General features: G+C 43.6%; 1 protein-coding gene across 3 annotated transcripts in view; it reads left to right on the top strand.

The window, feature by feature from the left end:
- LOC119179859 (kielin/chordin-like protein) overlaps positions 1-22546 on the top strand; it is a 204853-nt gene that overhangs the window by 30170 nt on the left and 152137 nt on the right. The gene's annotated exons all lie outside the window — the stretch shown is intronic.

The following is a 22546-nucleotide window of genomic DNA, read 5'->3' as shown; positions in this document are numbered from 1 at the left end:
GCCACGCCTCTCTGCTTAGCTTCCAGCGCTTTCGTCGGGACGAGAGAAGAGATAATACAATTGCAGCATGCGAGAAACCTTTGTGACTCCACTCGCACTGGACGGATTCTGAAAATTTTTGCAGCGTTGTATTCGTGAGCCAATAAGCTATTCTGGTGAATTCATTCCATGGTTACTTAAAAATTGTTTCGGGGCCCCTTGTGGGGTCTCGATGTGGCGAGCGAGCGCCACGCCGTGCTCTTGGGGTGGAAGAACACCGTTGACACGGTCGTTACAAACCAAACAACACATTTATTTAACTCCTTTTATAACGACGATATCGTCCGCCGAATGATACATCAATCGTGATCACCCCACTAAGACATCCTTATACACAATTTTCATACACTCCGAAACATGACAAACGCACAATAACACACCCAAGGCGGCGCCCCCAACCGCTTGACTTACCACGTGGGACCCCCCCCCCCCCCCCCCCCAGCGCACAGGCCCGCGGTGCCACGCGCCAAGGACCGCCATGCGCAGAAGAGGCTCGCTCCACTCTCGCCCGCCCCCAAGGCTTGCCTTCCACGAGGGGTCACTACTGGTGCTACCACCGTCACAACCATGATGATGATGACAGTGGTAATCAACGCCACCTACACCTGGCGGTTGTTACACTAAATGTTGCTTTTGGGCGAGGCATGTGCGCCACACGGCGCAAAGAACTTTACAGGAGGTGTCAACACCCCCCCCCCCCCCATCTTTTAGCGCATTTTGTTCGACAGGTGTCACGACGAAAACGAGCCATTTCAGCGATAATAGCTCGCGCTAGTTCAATCTACTGTGTCCGTGTTTGTGTGCGTGCGTGTTTGTGTAACAAAACATATGAATATGTATGCACTTATCGGTTGAAGGGTGCACTAGGGGCCAGATTTGTCTATCGCGTTCAACTTTTCAAGGCGCGAAGCTTAAGGGTCTCTCAATTTTTTTTTATTTCATTGCTTTTTCATGCATTGTTTTCATCCACTTCCGGCTGGTAATACCATCGTACTCACGTAAAGTGCCCAGAACATTTGCCTGTGAACATTTTGCGTGTTAAATATGCATGAGTCAGTAATAAGGCTAGTAGAATTCTTTTCGGTCGAAACGCGACTCGTTAGAAAAATGTTGTCTATTTACTGCACATATTTGCACAGCGCAAAAAAAAAAACGAGTAGTTACAGCATAGCTGCGGAAGGAAGAGAGATGAACAGGAAAGAGTACTCTTTCCAGTTGAGGTCTCTGTCTTCCATAGTTACACCGTAGCTACTCGTTTATTTTTTGTTTTTTTTTGCGCTGTGCAAATACGTTGATTCCAAATAATCAACAAGCCCAACTATCTGTCTTATCATGTCTTTTTACTTATTTTATCTGCAGAGCATGCTAAAGGCAACTTTTAATACAAGACGCATTAATTTCGCACTCATTGTCTCATGCATATAGTACAAATGGATGCAGTCTGATTTGTGGCTGTACAGACATATTTCTATTTTCTAATATATACAGAAAATCGATTCAGAAGTCATGCATGCTGACCTGCTGTGTAAAATACAAATCGCATGGCCAATTGCTTACTACAACGTTGCTTTTGCTAATGAAAAGATTTTCAAGAGCAGCACACCAATAATTTTCACGAATGAAATTCTTTTTTTTATTCGCTCAAATCGTAAGCTTGATAATCCCATCAGCATACAATACCTTGTAAACTTGCTACAAGCCTCGCGTTGTGCTAGTGTACTAGCACATATTTTGGAAGTTCCATTGAAATGGCCTCAATTTCGTTTCGCGATATGTACAAGACCTGAGCCGCTTCATTCATAGTCGTGTCATTGCTATCAGGGCGTCCTTAGGAATTTCCTCCGGAGCACATAACATGTGCTATAAATTCGGAGAACTTCTGAGTCGCATGAGGGCGTGAACCCCCACTGCGTATGGTCTCGTCTCGTGCCAACTGTCACTCCCCTCCCCCTCTTTCACCTCGCAAGGCCGACATATTCAGCGTCTCCTATTAACCTGTTATTAGGACCTGTTTATACTAATTTAGAACAGTGATTTATACGCTCTGACACTTGTTCGGGCCATCAGCGATCATTTGCCCATATTCGTTTCTACTAATCATACCATACTGTGAACCTATCTTCGTGCCCCCCTCCCCACCCAACAAGTAATTTCTTATAGATCTATCAATGCTGAAACATATTCTCTCTTTAGACAAAAGGTACTGCAAACAAACTTGCATGCCGTGCTACAAGAATGTAATCCAGACACCGCATATAAGATATTATGAAGTATAATTCTAAAAAGCTACCATTCTTCATTTCCCTTGAAAAATGCCGATGCTAAAAAAATGCAGAAAACTTTGGATGACAGAGTAATTACTCAGCCAAATCGAGAAATGAGATTGATTACATCAGGTTTTCACCAAAACTAGAAACCCTGAGGCTCTTGAGGCGTTTAAGGTGTTCAGCAACAAAGCAGCTCCGGAGGGTTAAAAATGTATACCTACTACACCAGTTTACTATGACTGCGAGACGCTCTGCAAACATATGGAAGACTCTGAATACAGTGCTCGGGAAAGCACAGGAACAAGCAATTAAAATATTACAGAACGGAGTAGAAATAATAGGTCATGATTTGGCAAACAGTTTAAACTACTTCTTTCTTACTCCTGGTCATTCTTTAGATAATAATTCAGATATTACTTATATGAATTCTCTCACAGAACATTGAATATTTCTTACACTGGTGTCTGACAATGATGTTATCTCGTCTTTTATGGCATTAAGCAACAGTAAAGCCACCGATGTGTCGGGCATACAAGTACAACCAGTGAAATATGAAATGGATATTGTAGCACTATTTCTGACACACATATTTAGGCGAAGTTGGTCATTAGCAATATTTCCACGTCACAAGCAAATTGCTAAAGTGACAGCTACATTCAAAAGGGGGGATAAAATGAAATGAGCAACTACAGGCCAATGTCCATATTACCCGTGTTCTCCAAAGGTTTCAAAAAAAAATAATTTTACAACGCTTGTCATCTTTCGTAGACTGCCATGATTATATGCCTCCGGTGCAATTTGGTTTTTGAAAGAAGTCCACCGAGCTTGCCCTCCTTGAAAAGGAAGAATTTATATTAGATAAATTTGAATGTGAAGAAATGGGGCTGGGTATGTTCTTAGATTTTTCAAAGGCATTCTACCTTGTTAACCATAGCATTTTGTTGAGAAACTTGGAAACTTAAGGCCTCAGAAACATAGCCCATTCATTATATTACATCATATGTGAAACATAGAAGTCCATCAGTTGTTTTTGCGGGAGAAAGATCAAATGAAAAACCCGTCAGATGTGGTGTTCCACGGGGAAGTATCCTAGGACCATCTTTCTTTTTACTTTATATTAACAAAACTTCTACGATCAAAGATACAGCCGAATTCGTTATATACGCAGATGACACCAGTCTATTTTTCTAGGAAACTCAGAAACACACCTAATTAGTAAATGTAATGAAGCGCTATTAAAAATGAGCTACTGAACGACTAAAAACCGTTTAAAAATTAACATTAGCAATACTATAAGGCAATACTGTGCCGACCGCGCAACAAGAATGGTCTACTATAGCACCATCAACGCTAAATAAGGCAGAAACTGAGTTCGCACCATCAATAAAAACTTTAGGCGTCTATTCCAAGCAGCACATAACATGAAATGGCCACATAAACTACCTAATTAGCAAACTATCTATTACAATAGGTGTGATGCGCCGTGTTTCTCGAATTCCCTATAAGCATGTTCTGAAATAACGCTGTGTTCGTACCAATTCCTAATTATTGATTACTGGTTTGGAGGACTACTACAAAAGAAAACGTTGACAAGCTCGCAGTTTTACAAAAACGCATGACTCGATTAGCATGCAAGGTTTCATACTTCTTGTCCTAGTAAGGTCAATATTTAACTATAATCTATGTTTAGAGCATAAATCTAGCTTAATGAAAAAAAAAACTTGTACTCTACAAACGCTAGCTGGATTACAGGCTACCCTACTAAAGTATAATGTACGCGAACATGAAGAATGGCAAATCAAGAATTGTCGCACTAACTATGGTCAACAAATTCTTCGGTTCACGCTTCCAGCTTTAATAAATAGAATCAGTAAAGATCACATTTTTAACATTCGTAAAATCTCATTTAAAGAGCTATGGAGAATTATCATCACAATATCATTATCATGAATCAGCCTCATAAATAACGGCGTCTTTTTCTTTTTCATATTTCACTGTTTCTGAAGGAAAAATTAATTGTTTATTATGTTTTCTTGATTATGTCTACAAAAGCACATTACTTTTTTTGCATGAAGGATGGTCGTGTGCAATGTATTATGTGTACATATTTTTGCATGAAGGATATTCAAGTACAATACTTTATGTGTACATTTCATTTTCCAGTTTTTTTCTTTTTGTTTTTCGTTCGCTACCACCTTTTACGCTGTAACTCGTGTAGTGTGGCCAGGACACCCTTAAGCTGATTTTATCAGCTTTTCCCCCACTGTTCTTCCACAATATTGTGTTGTAAATAAATTAATAAATATATAAATAAATAGAAAACACCAACGGGTCGCGCTGCACAACCGTTCACTGACCACTCCGTGTATGTCGTATATGTAGGCTAAAATGTAGGAACTGAATTGCGCGTTCAGAGTTCAGTCAAGGGCGACTTTGCCTTCTTTCGCTTGACTTAATGCTTTGCTTGACTCAAGTAGATGCGATGGAAGCCACAGTACCCCAGAAGTGAGGCGCAACCCAACGTCAGGGTCCCACCACTCGTTGAAACCAACGCTTTTTCATCATTCAATAATTAAAAGTAACAAAAAGACGAAATAACAATTAGGCATTCCCAAACTATACCGAATTTTTCAACATGCACGCGATACCCCCTCCCCTCTGTAACGCATTTACTAGAGTTATTCACCCCCCCCCCTCCCCGTTGGAGTATACGGACAACAGTTAGGGGCGAAGCTTCCTAAGGTTTGGGTCGATCATCACCTTGAATGTATGCATATATGTAGTAACCACCTAAAAGCATATCCGCGGAGTGAATGAAGATGAGTGGGGCGAAGCTTCGGAAGGTTTGAAAGGGCCAGTCAACAGGCCCCGAAACGCGCATGAAAAGCTCGCGCATTTTCCCTGCGCGTGATCAACCTCCTTATACGCGCAGTGACGTCAACTCGGCGATAAGTGACGTTGACTTCATTACTCTTCGCCGAGACCTGGTTCAGACCAATCGACGAGCTGCGTGCTACGTCAAGTCGCCGATCGCCGAGTTGACGTCACTGCGCGTATAAGGAGGTTGGTCACGCACAGGGAATATGCGTGAGCTTTGCCTGCACGCCGTTCGGAACCTGTTCACTGGCCCTTTATAGGCAAGCCATGAATCATCCGCTGGCCGCGTGCGTCCGTCGTCTGTCTGCCTGTCTGTTGGACACATGGACGGACAGATGGACGCACGCATAGACAGACGCACGGACGGCCACAGAGACAGACGCACGGACAGATTGACGCACAGACAGGCACATGGACGGCCGCAGGGACGTACGCATGGACAGACGCATGGATAGACACATGGGCAGATGTACGGACGCATGGATGGACAGACGAATGGACGTGAGTGAAAGAGCACAGAAGTAATGCACCTGCCCTCTCCTATACTCTTTCACACCACCGCCCCAGTTGCTAGGAGAGAGGATAAGTGCGCATTCCCGCAGCTTTTGCGACGGGATAGGGAGTGAGAGCGGAGAGATAATACCGGCCGGTGCGCGGACACCGCCGCGGACAACGCCGGATGCCTGACATAGCCCGACTAAGAAATGCATTCTCATTTAAAAGCCTTGTATCGAGTTGAAAGTACAAGTGTGGGCTCGAGCAGGTGTTCTACCACAAAGCCATGCCGCTGCTTGAAACCGTCTTGTAAAAGGCCTTATACGAATATCACGTAACGCAAGGAGTCTTCTTAAAGCGCATTATGTTGCATGGTAGAAAGGGAGAGTCGAAGCTGGCGTGAAGACATGGGAATCGCCAAACTAATGAATTGTTTCAAGTCCAGCTAGTTACAAATCGCTGAGATATATCTAATAATATTTCTCAGCAGAAGCATCGACTAAGCTAGCTTGTACTCTGCTCCTGCACGGTTTCTGCACATTGCCTTACAGTATGGTAGCGGGTACTTCACTGATATGCAAATGGTATAATTATGGCGTCATGGGTACTTCACAACCATAATTGCACTATTTAAAATAGTTTAAAACGACCAATCTTGCTCGTACAGACGCACCTTTTCTTGCAGCTCGGTTGAGGCGTCCACTGAAAACCAAAACGAGGCAACCGATTTGGAAGGCTATCCAAACGGAGCTCTATTACGCCGTGGCATTCTGCTCTTGAGGAGAAGATCAACTGTCCTCGAACTCTTCTGGGCACCAACGCTCTCTGCCTTACTCGAAAATGATACCACGCACCCAGCAGCTCGAAGATTCTCCAACCGAGGACACGGGTGGGTCTTGTTGGGACAAGAGGGGGATCCCATGATAGCTATCAAGAAATGCAGATATGTGCAGGCAGTCAGAAAATCAATATTCGTCCAGGTAGGGCGCCCGCTAGCACACTACTCAATTAGGTTTCATTAGGTACCATGGGGATTACTCAGGAAAAATACGTAACTTAACTACGCAGCTTATCACTGCTACTACTCGGACCAATATACAAATACATGCAAGCAGTGAAAATGAGCATCACAGTGAACCACAAAAGTTTGCAGACCAAACTTCTGATAATATGTGGTCAAATGTTTAGAGAATTATTATGTAGTTGAAACTTTAAAAAAATCCCCAAACATTTCATCTTTATGTGACCAAAATGGAGGCGATCCATTTGGAATGATGTCATCCTGCCCTGCAGCAAACAATGAGAATCAGGCGGTATATAATAATACTGATCAGTAGGAGGTTGTGCTACCCAGCTCTGACACTTACCTGCATGCCAGGGTTACTAAGACCGCCACTCATGCCTCCCATATTCAGTGGTTTGTGGCCGCCTAACTACAAGGCCATTCAGCTAATATACCTTAGCTTTATTAAGATAAATTTTCCGAGAACACAAAGACAATTTCACCAGATGTAACTGTGTATACCTTTATTCTATTGGGAGTGCAATAATGCGTATTTGACAAAGGAAAAGCCACACTACGTGAGCCGACACTAACAACTAACAACGTCTATGTGTGTTCCTGCGCTCTCAGTTGGCTGAACAAACATGAAGTTCCGGCTAGCCCACCTTTCAACCTTTTTGCAGCGTAAACTGCCTGTTGCTGAAGAAGCCCATAAAAGCTGACACAATACTATAGATTAAGTGTAATCAATGAACATTCACGAAACATTTGTCTTTCGTGCATGTCAAGGGCACATAGTCATAAAAACAAACTCGAGCGCTCCTTTTTAAAGCGAAATCTCGCACTTAAGACTCGTTTTTACAAACCATCCTCAGCCTTACCTCAAGATTTCCTTATCGATTGTAGGCCATTGTTGGGCTTTATGTACCAAGTAAGCTAGTGTATATGCGCCAATCTTGTTGTAATCTTTACTTCGTTATCATTTTCGTGTCTTTACAACGCTCCTAGAAGGTACAAAAACATGAGGAAAACTCGAGGTAAGACCAAGGTTGGTTTTTAAATACAGGCCTAAGTATCCCCAACTTCTAAAATGACTGTATGAAAATGGTTGAATTACTGAAGGTAACATGACCAGAAAAAAATCAATCCAGATAAAAAGTGAACCAAATCCGGCCCTTGTTTGAATCAGAGAGCCTTATCTGTTCCTAAAACAGTCAACGTGGATGCATTGGATACATTTATGTCCTTATCGATTTGCTATCACGTATTCATTCTATAATTACTCATTATTTGCTGTATTATGGATAGCGTGAGGACGTTGGGCAAAATGTATTTAGAAAAGGTAACAGGCTGGCTTTCGTATCGGTTTCTGCCTCTGAGTGTTTTCGAGTTTCTCGCTACAGTATCCTGTCCTTATTTTGCTTCATGATTGTGTTTTTCAAAATTTAGACGTACAAAATGGGGATATTGGGCACCGACCGATTCCCTGAAGAAAAGGAAGTGATCCAAAACAACTAAGCCCCAATCAAGCTAGAGAAGACGAAGAAGAGCTGAAGCGTGTTTACCTCGACAGTACTCTATTCCAGCGTGCACCAAGACTTCTCTGACATTATTCTCGTCATGATTAGCGACGTCGATAAAATGCACACCAGCTAGTGACAAGGAAAAATAGGAGCAAAGGTGTCGTGGCCTTGCACAACCTGAGAGCAGAACCCATGACTTCTCGGTCAAGGACGATAGCAGCCGGACGTCTTACCCATTCACTGCGCCACCGATGCTCATGCATGAAGCCTCAAGAACACGCCATATATATTTTCCACAACTTCCTTTCAGAGCAACCATGTTGCCATGAGGCGTTGTCGTCGCTTGAAAAGGTGAAGAAAGAGAGAGAGAAGTTGAGGAAAAGAAAAGACGCTAATTCGGCAGCCCTAATTGAGAGCCTGGCTCAGCGCCTGTATGGGGTGGGATGAGGGCATTAAACATGTGGACAAGAAGTTACATTTGTCAGGAAAGTACTACATCATGACACTGACGCCTCCATCACCGACAGGACGGACTTTAGGAACCTCAGCGCAAGGGCCCTCAACGCCAACGTTCTTTCGTTCAACCGGAGCAGGCGCTGGTTAAACGCTGGCATCAAAGCGTTGAGACGCTGCCGTCTGCGTATGCTCACTTCCCGATTTCCACTGTACTTCATTACAGTTTCAATGAGTGCTGCGTGTGCTGTGTTGCAGCGAGACACAACAACGGGAAGCAAGACGCGTTCGCGGTTCAAGCTACGAATTCTGCTGCAGTGCACTGGAGTATAGAGTTCAGCCTCTCACGTGCATGTACTACCCCACAAACTTTTGTTTAGGCTACCGAACTGCTGAGGAGCAGACCTTGTCGTTTTTCTATTCAAAGTACGACACCTTATACAGGGTGTCCCACGTAACTTTATCCAGAGTTTTAAAATATGCCGGAACGCGTAATTACGACGCGACCGAATGCATGTTGCTCACCGTTGCCTGGAGTTATTCCGACTATTTTTTGTGCTCTCAAATATTGTTTAATTAGATATGTTTAATTAACTAACTATTAAAGAAACGAAGATAGATACAAAATTTTAATAAGAAATTCGTAGATCGGTTTGCAAAACGTCTGATTAGACAGCTTTGAACTTTGAACTCGGCAAGCACTCTCAAATTATGACTGGTAGATTGCCACTATCCCTCAAGAGGAAGGTATATAACAGCTGTATCTTGCCGATACTTAGCTACGGAGCAGAAACCTCGAGACTTACAAAGAGGGTTCAGCTTAAATTGAGGACGACGCAGCGAGCAATGGAAAGAAAAATGGTAGGTGTAACCTTAAGAGACAAGAAGAGAGCAGAGTGGATAAGGGGACAAACGGGGGTTAAGGATATCATAGTTGAAATAAAGAAGAGGAAATGGACATGGGCCGGGCATGCAGCGCGTAGACAGGATAACCGCTGGTCATTAAGGGTAACTAACTAGATTCCCAGAGAAGGGAAGCGGGTAAGGGGGAGACAGAGGGTTAGGTGGGCAGACGAGATTAAGAAGTTTGCGGGTATAAATTGGCAGCAGCAAGCACAGGACCGGGTCAACTGGCGGAACATGGGAGAGGCCTTTGTCCTGCAGAGGACGTAGTCAGGCTGATGATGATGATGATGAACTTTGTATTTGTTAGTTACTAGTGTTTTTCTGCTAATTACAAATACTTGCGAAATACAAAAGATACCACGAGACAAACACGCTCGTGCGCCAGTGCGTGCAATGATTCTAGTGCTCCCTCACGTTCCGCGTACGAACGACCATAGCATTTGCCCCATTGTGTTGTCTCGGCAGGGCCGCAACGACGGTGGTGCTTTTACAATTAACACGTTTTGCTATCGGCCACAAAAACGTTAACCACTGTGACTACTTATCACTGTCATGAACCGGTGTGAGGGAAGCGTGTCGTTCGTACGCAGAACGTTCGGGAGCACTAGAATCATCGTGTACACTGACGCACGAGCAGGTTTGTCACGTGGCATTTTTTTTTGCATTTGGCAGGCATTTGTAATTAGCCGAAAAAAACTAATATTCGACAGATATAAAGTTGAAAACTATCTATTCGGACGTTTTGCAAGGCGATCTATCACTTTCTCATAGAAATTTGTTATCCATCTTCACTTCGAAAATTAGTTTTGAAACAGATCTAATTAAACAATAGTAGAGAGCACAAAAAACAGTCTAACTCCAGGCAACGGATAGCAACATCCATTTGGCCACGTCATAATTACGTGTTCCAGCATATTTTAAAACTTTGGCTAAATTTACGTGGACTACCCTGTATAGGCTCTTATTAAGCACTAGTGATTAAGTGCTGCTTGTTGATGGCATCGCTGCGTGGGATCTGCCATATGCTCTGTCCGTGTTAGTATTAACTGTTTCAGCTAACCCTCAGGTTCACTCTTGATGAATGATGTTAGTCGTTCAGATTAGGCCTGCATCTACTCATTATCGTAGGTGCATCCGCATCACATGGTGCTCTAGCCACCAAACACCAGCAGGCATTATACAAACCCTCATCCATCAATGTTCATTGAACATGCACTTTTCTAACCACGCATCTAGGTTTCTTGTTATATCGATTGCTGTGATGGAGGGAATAATGATGTTTTTGAAAGCCCTCAATAGATAACGAGAACAAGAAAACGCCGTTGACAGTATATTATGTCACACCGTTTACCTGGAAGGACCACTCGCTGCGACCACTTGCTGTACAAGTCTAGCCGTCGCTCTTACGTCTTTATAACAAAGGACTGCAGTGACGGATGCACAATGATGGTGTTACATTGGTCACAGAATATTTCCGCGTCGTTTATTCGCTGCTATTCAAACTGTTTTCACGAAAAAATTTCAATCCAAGCAAAATGTGGCATTCTGGAAGACTGAAGTCTGAATTTGAACTGAATTATGACAATTGTGGGTCAATTAGATTGTAGTGTTATTGTAGATTTCGGTTGTTTAGCGACATGAACACCTGGGAAGAAGTTGTTGCAGCCAGCCCGACTATTTTGTCAGAAGCGGGAAACCCGCGTTTTGTGGACCTGAGGACCAGATCCTGCAGGTGGAAAGGGCGTGGGCGATGGCTGCAAGCCATGGCTACCTGTAAAGAGGAAGTCAACCACCTTTGGGCGTGCCTGGTCCCGCTATAAAGATCAATTTTCTCTCTCTCTTTCTCTCTGTCAATTTTAGTTAAAGTAGACCTGGCTCTTAATCAACACCCGTTTGACCGGAAGAACCCAGGAAAAGACAGAGTAACAGAAAAGAGCGCTGTTTTCGTTTGCTGAGCACTTTTTTTTTCTCTGTTCGTCCGATCGAATGCGCAACATTTTCCAGCACAAATATGCACCAACTTGTTCTGCAAAAAGTCCTTTTAAAAATTAGTGCTGAAGTATCAATGCATGTGCGTCGTCAAACGCGAGATGAAATGACGCTAATCGTTTATATTTAGTTATCTTGAAGAAGACGCCTTTATGTGAAATGAGGCACGAAAGTGACGATGACGTCGGTGTGATTCTTTGCACATTTCGGGAATCAAACAACAATAAATGAGTTGAATAAAATTGCGCAAAAAAAACGTTGGACAATATCAATAACGCTACTGGACAAACGCATTCCCAATCCTCTTTTATTTCTCGTGCTATAAAGTTCTTACCAATCAGTTATATACAGGTCCGGCTCATCCTCCCATCACTGCTTGTAGCTTTCTTTGTCATCGCACACGTCTTTTTTTACGCTTTTATTCGTCATACATTGAAAACTGGTTTAACAGTTCTATTTCTTCATAAGAAAAGTTAGTGTAGCCCTTAAGAACAGCCGGACGTGGCCATAGCCTTCTATCGTAGTCCCTACAGCTCATTTGCAACAGCCGCAGAAAAGGAAATAAGAGGTGAAATCGGTGTGGTTGACAAATCATGATTGTTATACCGGATTCAGCCTGCATGTGCGTTGACCCCACCTGATAGTTTACCTCTTACGGTACGTCATTTTACTTGAAAGGGGTTTAGGCTTTATGCGTTTTGGCAGTTTTGTAGACAGAAATACCAATCACTTATCGTTGTTCATATATTTTTAGACCATTCATAAAACACGTTCGAGAGGTCAGCGTTGAAAGAGCGGAAATGAAATTTTCTATATTGTCGAAACAAAACGAGAAATGCCTGCACCGCATTAAATACACAGTATAGCTCCATAACTTATTCGCACATGACGGCTGCTGTTCACTTGAGGAGTCTTACTTTTTAAACAGCACGCCCAAACCATCACGTACCATCCACTGCTCTCACTAATAGCCTTCGGTCCTTGATTGCGTGCGAATAGGCTTTTGTCGATTCATCGAACTTACATTTGAGGGCATTAACAGCACATCACACGCAGTCGCGTGGTACTTTTTTTGTTCATGCAGTTTAAAGAAAGCCTGGAAAAGAAGTTAAACAGGGAAGTTATGTTAACATACCTAAACAGTGTGAGGTTTCTGTACAAGCGCTGAAACGCGTGTATTGAAGTTTTTCAACAAGATCTACACTTTAGGCAGTTCACTTCTGTTTAGCCACCAAGCCTGAATTTTCTTCTGGCGAAGCGCACAAGTGTTTCGCTCTAAATGAGGCCAGATGCACATAATCCTTTAACGCAATGACGTTAAAGAGCTCGTTTTGTAGAACTTCTGGTGTCGGCGTCATTAGTCGTGAGCAAAAAATCACTATCTTATGCCGAAAAATCGAGAATGATGCAAATAAAATGAATGATGATAAATTCCTGGTGCACAGTGGGGACCCAACCAGGGTTATTTGGGTCCGATTAGGGACCAAACTTGGGTCGTTTGCGTGATAAGCGAATGTTCTTTTCGCACGGCCACACCTCTGCTTGTGAAAACAATGAAAAAAAAAACTACTTCTGTTTGAAAATGCAGAGAAAGCCGCTTTCATGCTTCCCGAACACACGCATACATGCTTCACAATGCAACATGAAATATTGCAGTAATAATACGTGGTGCAGTATTAATCAGGTACAGGTAGAGTAATCAGGTACAATAATTATGCGTAGTGCATTGCCAACGGGCGTCAGAATATGTATTTATCATAATGACTTCCTGTTTGAAAGCCGGTACTCCACTACAAAATGCACACACGCTAATGTGCCTATTCCCTCAAGACCACGTTGTGGGTGCATAGCAAATTCGAAAAGGTTTCATGCACTGCGTGTTTGAATTGCGTACTACGCACAGAATGTCGCTGTCGCGTTCAACTATTAAAGGCGAAGCTTTAGGGTCCCTTATTTTTTAACCTCTATTGTACTGTACTAAGCGAAACATATAGAAATGCTCAATGAACATACTATGAACGAGTTTTGATGGCAGCGATAAACTCTTTACATCGAGAGATGCCCCTAGTGAATCGACGTTACTAAACAACAGCAGCAAGAACCAAGATTGTAACCAACACATTTACGATTGTTCATTACTGCTTAGATAAGTGCGCCGACCGGCTACACTAATGAATGACATGCCCCACAATGACTTGAGTACGTGTTTTATATCCGCTTCAAATAAAACTCACACAGTGGCAAGCCTTTGCGGTGGTATATATAGTATGTGCCCTCTACTTATCACTATGCACAGGCGCGCATATATGCGCAGAGCTGCGGAACAGGATGCGTGCGCATGTCAATGGGGAAAGCTGGATGACGTGCACTATCGCGAATGCTTGCCACTGTTCAGGTTTAATTTGACGCGGATAGTACTACATAATCCCAAGCTTTTACATTTGTTTTATGCTGAAATATACTCTAGCTGTTTCACTTGCGCAACACCAGGAAAGGTCGACGGTTAGTATATATTACGTTGCCGCCGGTAGAAGAAAGTGCTTGGCGTGAAAAAGAGGTGACCGAGACAAGAACGCCTACAACAATCTTCACAACTAGTGAGCGGTTCTTAAGGCGCAACTCTTGCCCGCAAATTGAATGGGACTGTAAACAAGCCCTCGCGGTCGTACAGCACCTATTTAGCAGGCATGGACTAGCTCCGAATGTCGTAACTTCTTACTACCGCATCTCTCTTTAGAATCTTCTGCACTTCTCTATTTTCCATGCCTTCCATCACAGGGTAGTCAGGTGGTGGTGGTGAAACAATTTATAACCAATAAATGGTTACAGAAAGTTGATTGGGTTGGGGCCTTATTGGCCTCCTCCCCTCACAGTACTAGCCCGTGTTTCGGCTTCGTCACGAACACTGTGAGATCCTTGAGATGCACGTTCCTTCACCATTGCTATCTAACCGACGGAGAATAGAGAGGCAGCCTCTTTCGGGAGGCAGCACGCCGGTCTCATCTCAAAACATTGCACGAGTGTTAATCTGCGCCGTTTCCATCTAAGCACACCACTAGCGAAGTGCTCCGCATTTAGACTATTATCTCCTGCAGACGCTTTACCGCCGAGTTTCGGAGTTGTCTTTTACACAAAGTGACAGAATGCTTGAATGTTTCTTCCTGTACAACGAATTGTTAACATCCCGAATTGGGAGACGGATTCCGAAATGGACACATGCCCTTCCGGTATATTCAGCGCATCAGTGGTCAGTATCTGTGCCCGGCTGTGTCGGTGCTCCCTCGAAGTGGGCTGATTGATTCAGAGGTTGAATAATGCGGTAGCATTTCGCTTAGGCTCAGTTTTTTTCCCAGCCCTGCGAATCGCTGTCCAGGGAAAAAGCAGCACTCACATTTCCTTTTCTGTTCTATTCTGTTCTGTTTTAACTGTTTTGCTGTGGAGAGGTTAAGGTGCATATTGCCTCGGCTACTTCATATCACGAAGTTCTGCTGCGAAAAAAAAAAGAATAATACAGAACGACACCCAGAAACGAACAATAAAAAAAAACTTTATAGCACACTGAATCTAGTTCAAATACCATGCCAGTACACAGTTTGCTTGCAGCAGTTCACACTGTCATAAACTGTTTACACGCACACCTTACTACTCTAATGTCAGTATATACATGACCGTACTTTACATAATACCCATCTCTGGCTGTCAGTCATAGGCGTTTGTCCAGTCCGGTCTCCACTAAAAAGTCTGTCGGGAAGATTATTGCCTTTTTCTGGAGATGCATCTCAGGCCATGGTCCAAGTATTTTCTTTATTGTTAGGGGCCGTCTGTCCAAACTTGCTCATTTGTTCTTTATTTTTATTTTCATTTGCATATTGAACGCTCTCTAAAAGAATATGACGAACATTTTTTTCTGCATGGCCACAATGGCATTCCGGGGAGTTGGATCGATGTATCTTGTGCAGGATTGATATGTAAGGTTTAACGTCCCAAAACCACCATATGATTATGAGAGACGCCGTAGTGGAGAGCTCCGGATATTTCGACCACCTGGGGTTCTTTAACGTGCACCCAAATCAGAGCACACGGGCCTACAACATTTCCTACTCCATCGGAAATGCAGCCGCCACAGCCGGCATTTGATCCCGCGACCTGCGGGTCAGCAGCCGAGTACTTTAGCCACTAGACCACCACGGCGGGGCTATCTTGTGCAGGAAGCTGTTTGTGTATGCTACTTCCAATCGAAGTCTCTGAATCAGTGTCTCTAGGTGTCGCGGGAGGTCTCTCACTATAAAAAAATTTCTGTGTGGATCAACTTCATAAAGTACTGTTTCTTTTTATTTTGAGCTATCAAACCACTTCTTTATCGAACAATAAATAGCTCCTTGCGTTATAAGATATCGAATATACGCCCCAGACATAGGAATCGCGCAATCACGTCCTTCTTTCAATGCTTTCTTCGTGAGGCTGTCAGCTTCTTCATTTCGCTCTATTCCAATGTGACTGGGTATCCATTGGAATACGATGTTGTGACCCTGCGATGTGGCATATTTCCCAGCTTCTGCAATACATTGTACTATTTCACCATTTTTGTAAATAGATCTCGCATTTCTGATTAGCTGAAGAGCAGATTTGCTATCTGTGCATACCACCCACTTTCCTGGCTCAGAATTTTCGCAGATAAGCTTAACTGCTTCAAAGATAGCCACCAATTCTGCTGTCGTCGATGAAGATTTGTGCGATAATTTCTACATTCGTTTTTTCTGAATTTCGGGTATAAAGACCGCACAGGCTGACGCTTCTTCAGTGCATGATCCATCTGTAATTATCTTTGTTTTTTCATTATGCATTATATGGAACTGATGAAGTAACATCTGTGTCGCTACTAGAGCCGCCATGTCTACTTTCTTCTCTATGCCGTCTGTTACATGGACAACGTTGAGACGCGGCAGTTTCCAAGGTGGTTTTCAAGGTTTCCATCGTTTAAGTTCTGGTACTACTGCTTGAAACATTATGATACACTATGCTGTAGTCTCGTTTCTGTCCTTTGTGTTAGTGCACCAGATAAAGAATGACTTTCATGTTGCGTGAAAGCTCTAAAAAAATTTCAAGATGTTTCTTTAGCTCGGAGTACTGCCAAAGGTGGTTGTCGAGCCTCTGCATACACTAAAGCACTGGAAATTGACCGTGGTAAACCCGGACATACCCTCAAGCTTTTTGCCAATAACAAGTGAAGTCTCCTTTCGGTGGAGGCTGAAAGTCCGTGCACTGGACGCAGCGAGAAACTTACCATGGGGCGTATCCAGACAACATGTAGGGCTAATAACGACTTTGTAGTACCACCCCGACTTTGTAGTACCAATGAGAACCTAATTAAGAAGCGTCAAATCATGAAAGTGTCAAGTACAACAGACAAAATAGAACTGGCAGAGCTTTCGAAGTTGATTAATAGACGTAAAGTATGCGATATAAGAAGGTATAACATGGAGAGAATTGAACACGCTCTGAAAAACGGAGGAAGTGTCAAAGCATTGAAGAGGAAACTTGGGATAGGCAAAAGTCGGATGTATGCACTAAGGGACAAAGAAGGCAAAATAACTACCAATATGGATAGGATAGTTAAAATAGCGGAGGAGTTTTACAGAGATCTGTACAGTAGCCGAGACAACCACGACCTTAATACTATAAGAACTAGCAGTAACCCAGATTACACCCCACCAGTAATGATCGAAGAAGTCAGAAAAGCTTTGGAGAGCATGCAAAGGGGCAAGGCTGCTGGTGAGGATCAGGTAACATCAGATCTGCTGAAAGATGGAGGACAGATTGTGTTAGAAAAACTAGCCACCCTGTTTACGAGGTGTCTCCTGACGGGAAGGGTACCAGAGTCTTGGAAGAACGCTAACATCATCTTAATACATAAGAAAGGAGATGACAAGGACTTGAAGAATTACAGGCCGATCAGCTTGCTCTCTGTAGTATATAAGCTATTTACAAAGGTAATTGCTATCAGAGTAAAGAAAACATTAGAATTCAATCAACCAAAGGAACAAGCAGGATTTCGAACAGGCTACTCAACAATTGACCACATTCATACTATCAATCAGGTAATAGAAAAATGCTCAGAGTATAACCAACCCCTATACATAGCCTTCATAGATTACGAGAAGGCGTTTGATTCAGTAGAAATATCAGCCGTCATGCAAACACTGCGGAATCAGGGCGTAGATGAAGTATATATAAACATTCTGGAAGAAATCTACAGGGGATCAACTGCTACCATAGTGCTTCATAAAGAAAGCAACAGAATACCAATCAAGAAGGGTGTAAGGCAGGGGGACACAATTTCCCCAATGCTATTTACCGCGTGCTTACAGGAGGTTTTCAGAAGCCTAGAATGGGAACAGTTAGGGATAAGAGTCAATGGAGAATACCTTAGTAACCTGCGCTTCGCCGATGACATTGCATTGCTGAGTAACTCGGGGGACGAATTGCAACTCATGATTACGGAGTTAGACAAGGAGAGTAGAAAGGTGGGTCTTAAAATTAATCTGCAGAAAACGAAAGTAATGTACAACAACCTCGGCAAGGAGCAGCGCTTCGAGATAGGTAATAGTGCACTTGAAGTTGTGAAAGACTATGTCTACTTAGGGCAGGTAATAACCGCAGAGCCGAACCACGAGATTGAAGTAACTAGAAGAATAAGAATGGGGTGGAGCACATTCGGCAAGCACTCTCAAATTATGACAGGTAGTTTGCCACTATCCCTCAAGAGGAAGGTATATAACAGCTGTATCTTGCCGGTACTTAGCTACGGAGCAGAAACCTGGAGACTTACAAAGAGGGTTCAGCTTAAATTGAGGACGACGCAGCGAGCAATGGAAAGAAAAATGGTAGGTGTAACCTTAAGAGACAAGAAGAGAGCAGATTGGATTAGGGAACAAACGGGGGTTAAGGATATCATAGCTGAAATCAAGAAGAAGAAATGGACATGGGCAGGGCATGTAGCGCGTAGACAGGATAACCGATGGTCATTAAGGGTAACTGACTGGGTTCCCAGAGAAGGGAAGCGGGTTAGGGGGAGACAGAAGGTTAGGTGGGCAGATGAGATTAAGAAGTTTGCGGGTATAAATTGGCAGCAGCAAGCACAGGACCGGGTTAACTGGCGGAACATGGGAGAGGCCTTTGTCTTGCAGTGGACGTAGTCAGGCTGATGATGATGAGTACCACCCCATTTGGAGCCGCAGAGATGCAGGAGGATTCGAGTGGCCTGATTCATTTTTTGTTCATGGGACTGGACATAAGGCGACCATGTTGGTCTCTGGTCTAAAATTACCCCCAAGACTCTGTGAGCTTTTACCATTTGAATAGGCTGGTTTTGCAGAATAATCTGGAAATCTCCAGGTATTTTTAATGTACACGGTAGTATGGCTGTTTAATCAGACTCAGTGGCATATACCTCTTTTTCTTAGGAAGCGGTTTATATAAGCCAATTCATCTTGTAAAGTTTGTTGGACATTTCAAAACAATGGACCAGACGTCCATAAACTTATATCATAAGCATATACTGAACATCTGATATTAGGTAGTAGATTATGCGGGAGCTGCGCCATGACTGCATTAAAGAGAATAGGGCTTGGGACGCTGCCCTGTGGCACTCCTTGGTTGACGACATGTTCGGACGTTGGGCCCTCCTGCGTAACTCCAAAATTTACCGCTGCTTCAGGAAGTCAGCGATCCAACGCAGTATCTTGCCCTTGAATACCTGTAACGCCAGCTCTTCCGGAGCGTCAACGTGACTCACTGTGCCGTATGCTCGTTGGACATCAAGGAATACAGCGACAGTGATGTTTCTTTGCGTACGTTGGCTTTCCACATCTGTTACCAAATCCAGAATGCAGTCCATTGTGCATCTACCTCTTCTGAAGCTGGATATACTTCCTGGTAGTAGTTTTTTTATGCCTTGCCACAACAACATTCGTTCATTGATCTTCTTCTCCATCAATTTCGAAATATAAATTGTCAAACTAACCGGCCAAAATGAATCCAGCTACATAAGGCTCTTCCCAGGCTTTAGCAACGGTACTACTTTTGATATCTCCCAACTTTCCGGAACTTTTCCTTCATGCCAACTTTTATTGTAGATGTCCAACAGGTGTAATTTTCCTTTTTCGCACAAATCAGCAAGCGCAGCGTATGTAACTCTATGTGTTTCTGGTGAACGTGTTCGTTTTACTGACGACAGCACAAATTGGAGCTCCTGGGGTGTGAAGCTGTCATCCAGATATGATGAACTGACCGCAGAAAAATTCGCTACAACCGCCGAAGCTGATCCTGCTGAGGATTTATATTAGCTAGTTTGAACGGCCTCTCCATTTCTCAGTATAAGATCACAAAACTGTTCGGCTATCACACGTTCGCTAACTCCTCGAGACAGCTCTAGAGCCTGTAGTGGTCTCGAGTAGACTATTGGCTGTCGGAGGGCGCGTACCATGTTCCACAGTTGAGGCACCGAGGTAAATGGAGAAAATGAGGCGCACAGATCTTGCCACCTTTTGGTTGAAAGCCTCTACAGTTGGTTCTGTATTGCAGAATGTGCTTTCTGTGCAACCTTGAAAGTTTTTGAATTTCTCGATCACCCATATCTTCTTTCAGATCGGCGTTGTATTGTCTGAAGCCGCTCATACTCAGTGTCAACACCAGCATTCCCATTCGGAATGGGTACTGCACGAGTAGCTTTTGTTAGAAAATGTTTTATTTTCGATGCATACGTTTCTGCATCATAACAGGGTTCAAGATTTCGTCTCTGTAGTTCTCGAAAGATTGCCCAATTTCTAATTCTTGTTGTGCAATTATCTCTGGTTTTCTTCAATTTTGGGTGATATATAAATACTGACAAGCAGTAACTTCCTCCTGTATCAGCGTCTGTAGTCCAGTCTGCTCCAGCCGCTAATTCCGAGGAGCACAAAGTGATGCCTAGTACGCTGCAGTAGTTATGCACCCGTAAAAATGTCAGAGAAGCATCATTTAGTGTAGCGTAACCATGGTCTTCGCGTATCTTTACTACAGCATATCACCTTACATCACAACGCTTACTACGCCACAATTCATGGTGCGAGTTGAAATCACCACATATAGTTATGGAATCATCATCAGATCTACACACTGCAGTCAACTCTACGTATGAAACTTTTGCTTGAGGGCGCACGTATACACTACCCACAGTTACAGTAAAGTAACCAAACTTCACCTTGCATCTAACCAATTCCGGCACATCTGTTTTTGAAGTAGCCACATGTGTCGATTGAATATCGCGTCTCACACACAACATCACTCTGCTTTTTGCAGCAGGACGTTCTGCTCAGTACACCACATAGTTGTACAGGCGAAAGTTAGTAGATACTCTTGTTTCAGCAATACACAAAATCGGGATCCGTGCTCAGCGACAAATTTTCGAATATCTCCACTCTTATTCTGCAAACCGTTGCAGTTCCACTGGAATATTGCACTTCTTTTGTACCAGTTAGATAGTCTGGTAGCCATGATTGCTATAAGATCCTCAACATCAAGCAGCAATTTCACTTTTGGTAAAGAGCCTGGTTGGGGCAGAAACCGTAGAATTGCTTTCAGAGCCGCAAAGATTATTGGCAAAACGACTTGCTCGTTTCCAGCTGTCTCCGCCAAGACCGCATTTCTTGAAGAACTTTTCCTCAACAGGTGGCTGTCACCCATCCCTGTGGTAGTCAGTGGCTCCTTGGCTGTGTCTTCCCCCGCAGAAGGTGCAACTTCAGCATGTTCTTGGGTCCTTACTTCTTTGCCAACGCCATGTTTTGGTGCTGAGCACTTCAATACTTCTGAGTAAGAGTCGTGGCGCCACTGTTTTGCATTTCCTTGTGCCGCAGGAACATCTTCGACTATATCCGCATCGGGCGCTGGGCCTTTTCAACGTACTCGACTTATTCCTTTGTCAAAACCTTGTCTGTTTCATCGAAGCTGAGCAGAACAACGCCTTCACCTAAAAAGTTCCGAGGCGACCTCGTTGGTACGAAACGAGCAGCTTGGAATGGAACCAGTAATCGTTGTCGGGTTGTGACGTTTTGGAAGCTACTACTTCAGGCCTGCTTGACACTTAGCACTTTCAAATGTTCAAACAAACAGTTGGCTCAGAAATGTACGGCGTTTTTCACGTGACTGACTGAAGTGATTCTTCTGACACCGACACTCAATGAACGGCCCGAGTACAGCATCAGTGCTGCGAATTCCAACATTTTGCTAGGCTCCAGGGGCCGGATTCACAAAACTCACTTACGAAAACATTTTTGCACAAGAGAAACTTTGTTGCGTAAGTCGATTCACGAAACAAAAAAACGTCGTAAGAGGCCATCGTTGTCACATTGGCCGCTGCAAATAACGCGCGCTGTGACTGCCCGGGAACATGTCAGCGATGGTGATGCAGTTGCTGCTATATTTGCTTACGTCACCGAAAAGTGCTCGTAAGTGGATTCACGAAGCGAAATTGAGCGTAAAAGCAGCATGGCTGAGAGAAAATCCTAAGAGTGGTCCGGACCACCCCTAGGAACAATGTGGCTACTTAAAACCAGCTGCCGCGGCGGTATGCTTTGGTGCCCTGGCTGGTTTTGAGTTAATTCACGCCCATTAAGGGCTGCCTGATGACTGCTGGTGCGTTTTTATTTCTTTCGGCGCTTTGAGCTTCGCGTGTTGTTTCCCTTGTACGCAGTGGATGGTGTTGACAACCACCATCATCCAATAAGTTCGAAGTCGCAGTAATTGAAGAATTTTATTGGGCGTCAATGGCATAAAACTACGCATGTAAAGATTTGTGGTTGGATGAAAACCAATGTGATACGTGAATGGCCGATGCATTCGAACGCGGCATGGCATAGGATCAACCTTATTTGTTATGTTGTTGTGTTGCGCCCCATCTCATCCAATTAAAAGTGCGACTCGAGATCCTTGCCTCATTGGTGGAAATTACCACCAAA

This window comes from Rhipicephalus microplus, chromosome 7 (assembly GCF_043290135.1).
Source record: "Rhipicephalus microplus isolate Deutch F79 chromosome 7, USDA_Rmic, whole genome shotgun sequence".
Lineage (NCBI taxonomy): Eukaryota > Metazoa > Arthropoda > Arachnida > Ixodida > Ixodidae > Rhipicephalus > Rhipicephalus microplus.
The sequence above is the reverse complement of the archived record's forward strand: the minus strand, read 5'-3'. Positions and strand labels throughout refer to the sequence as shown.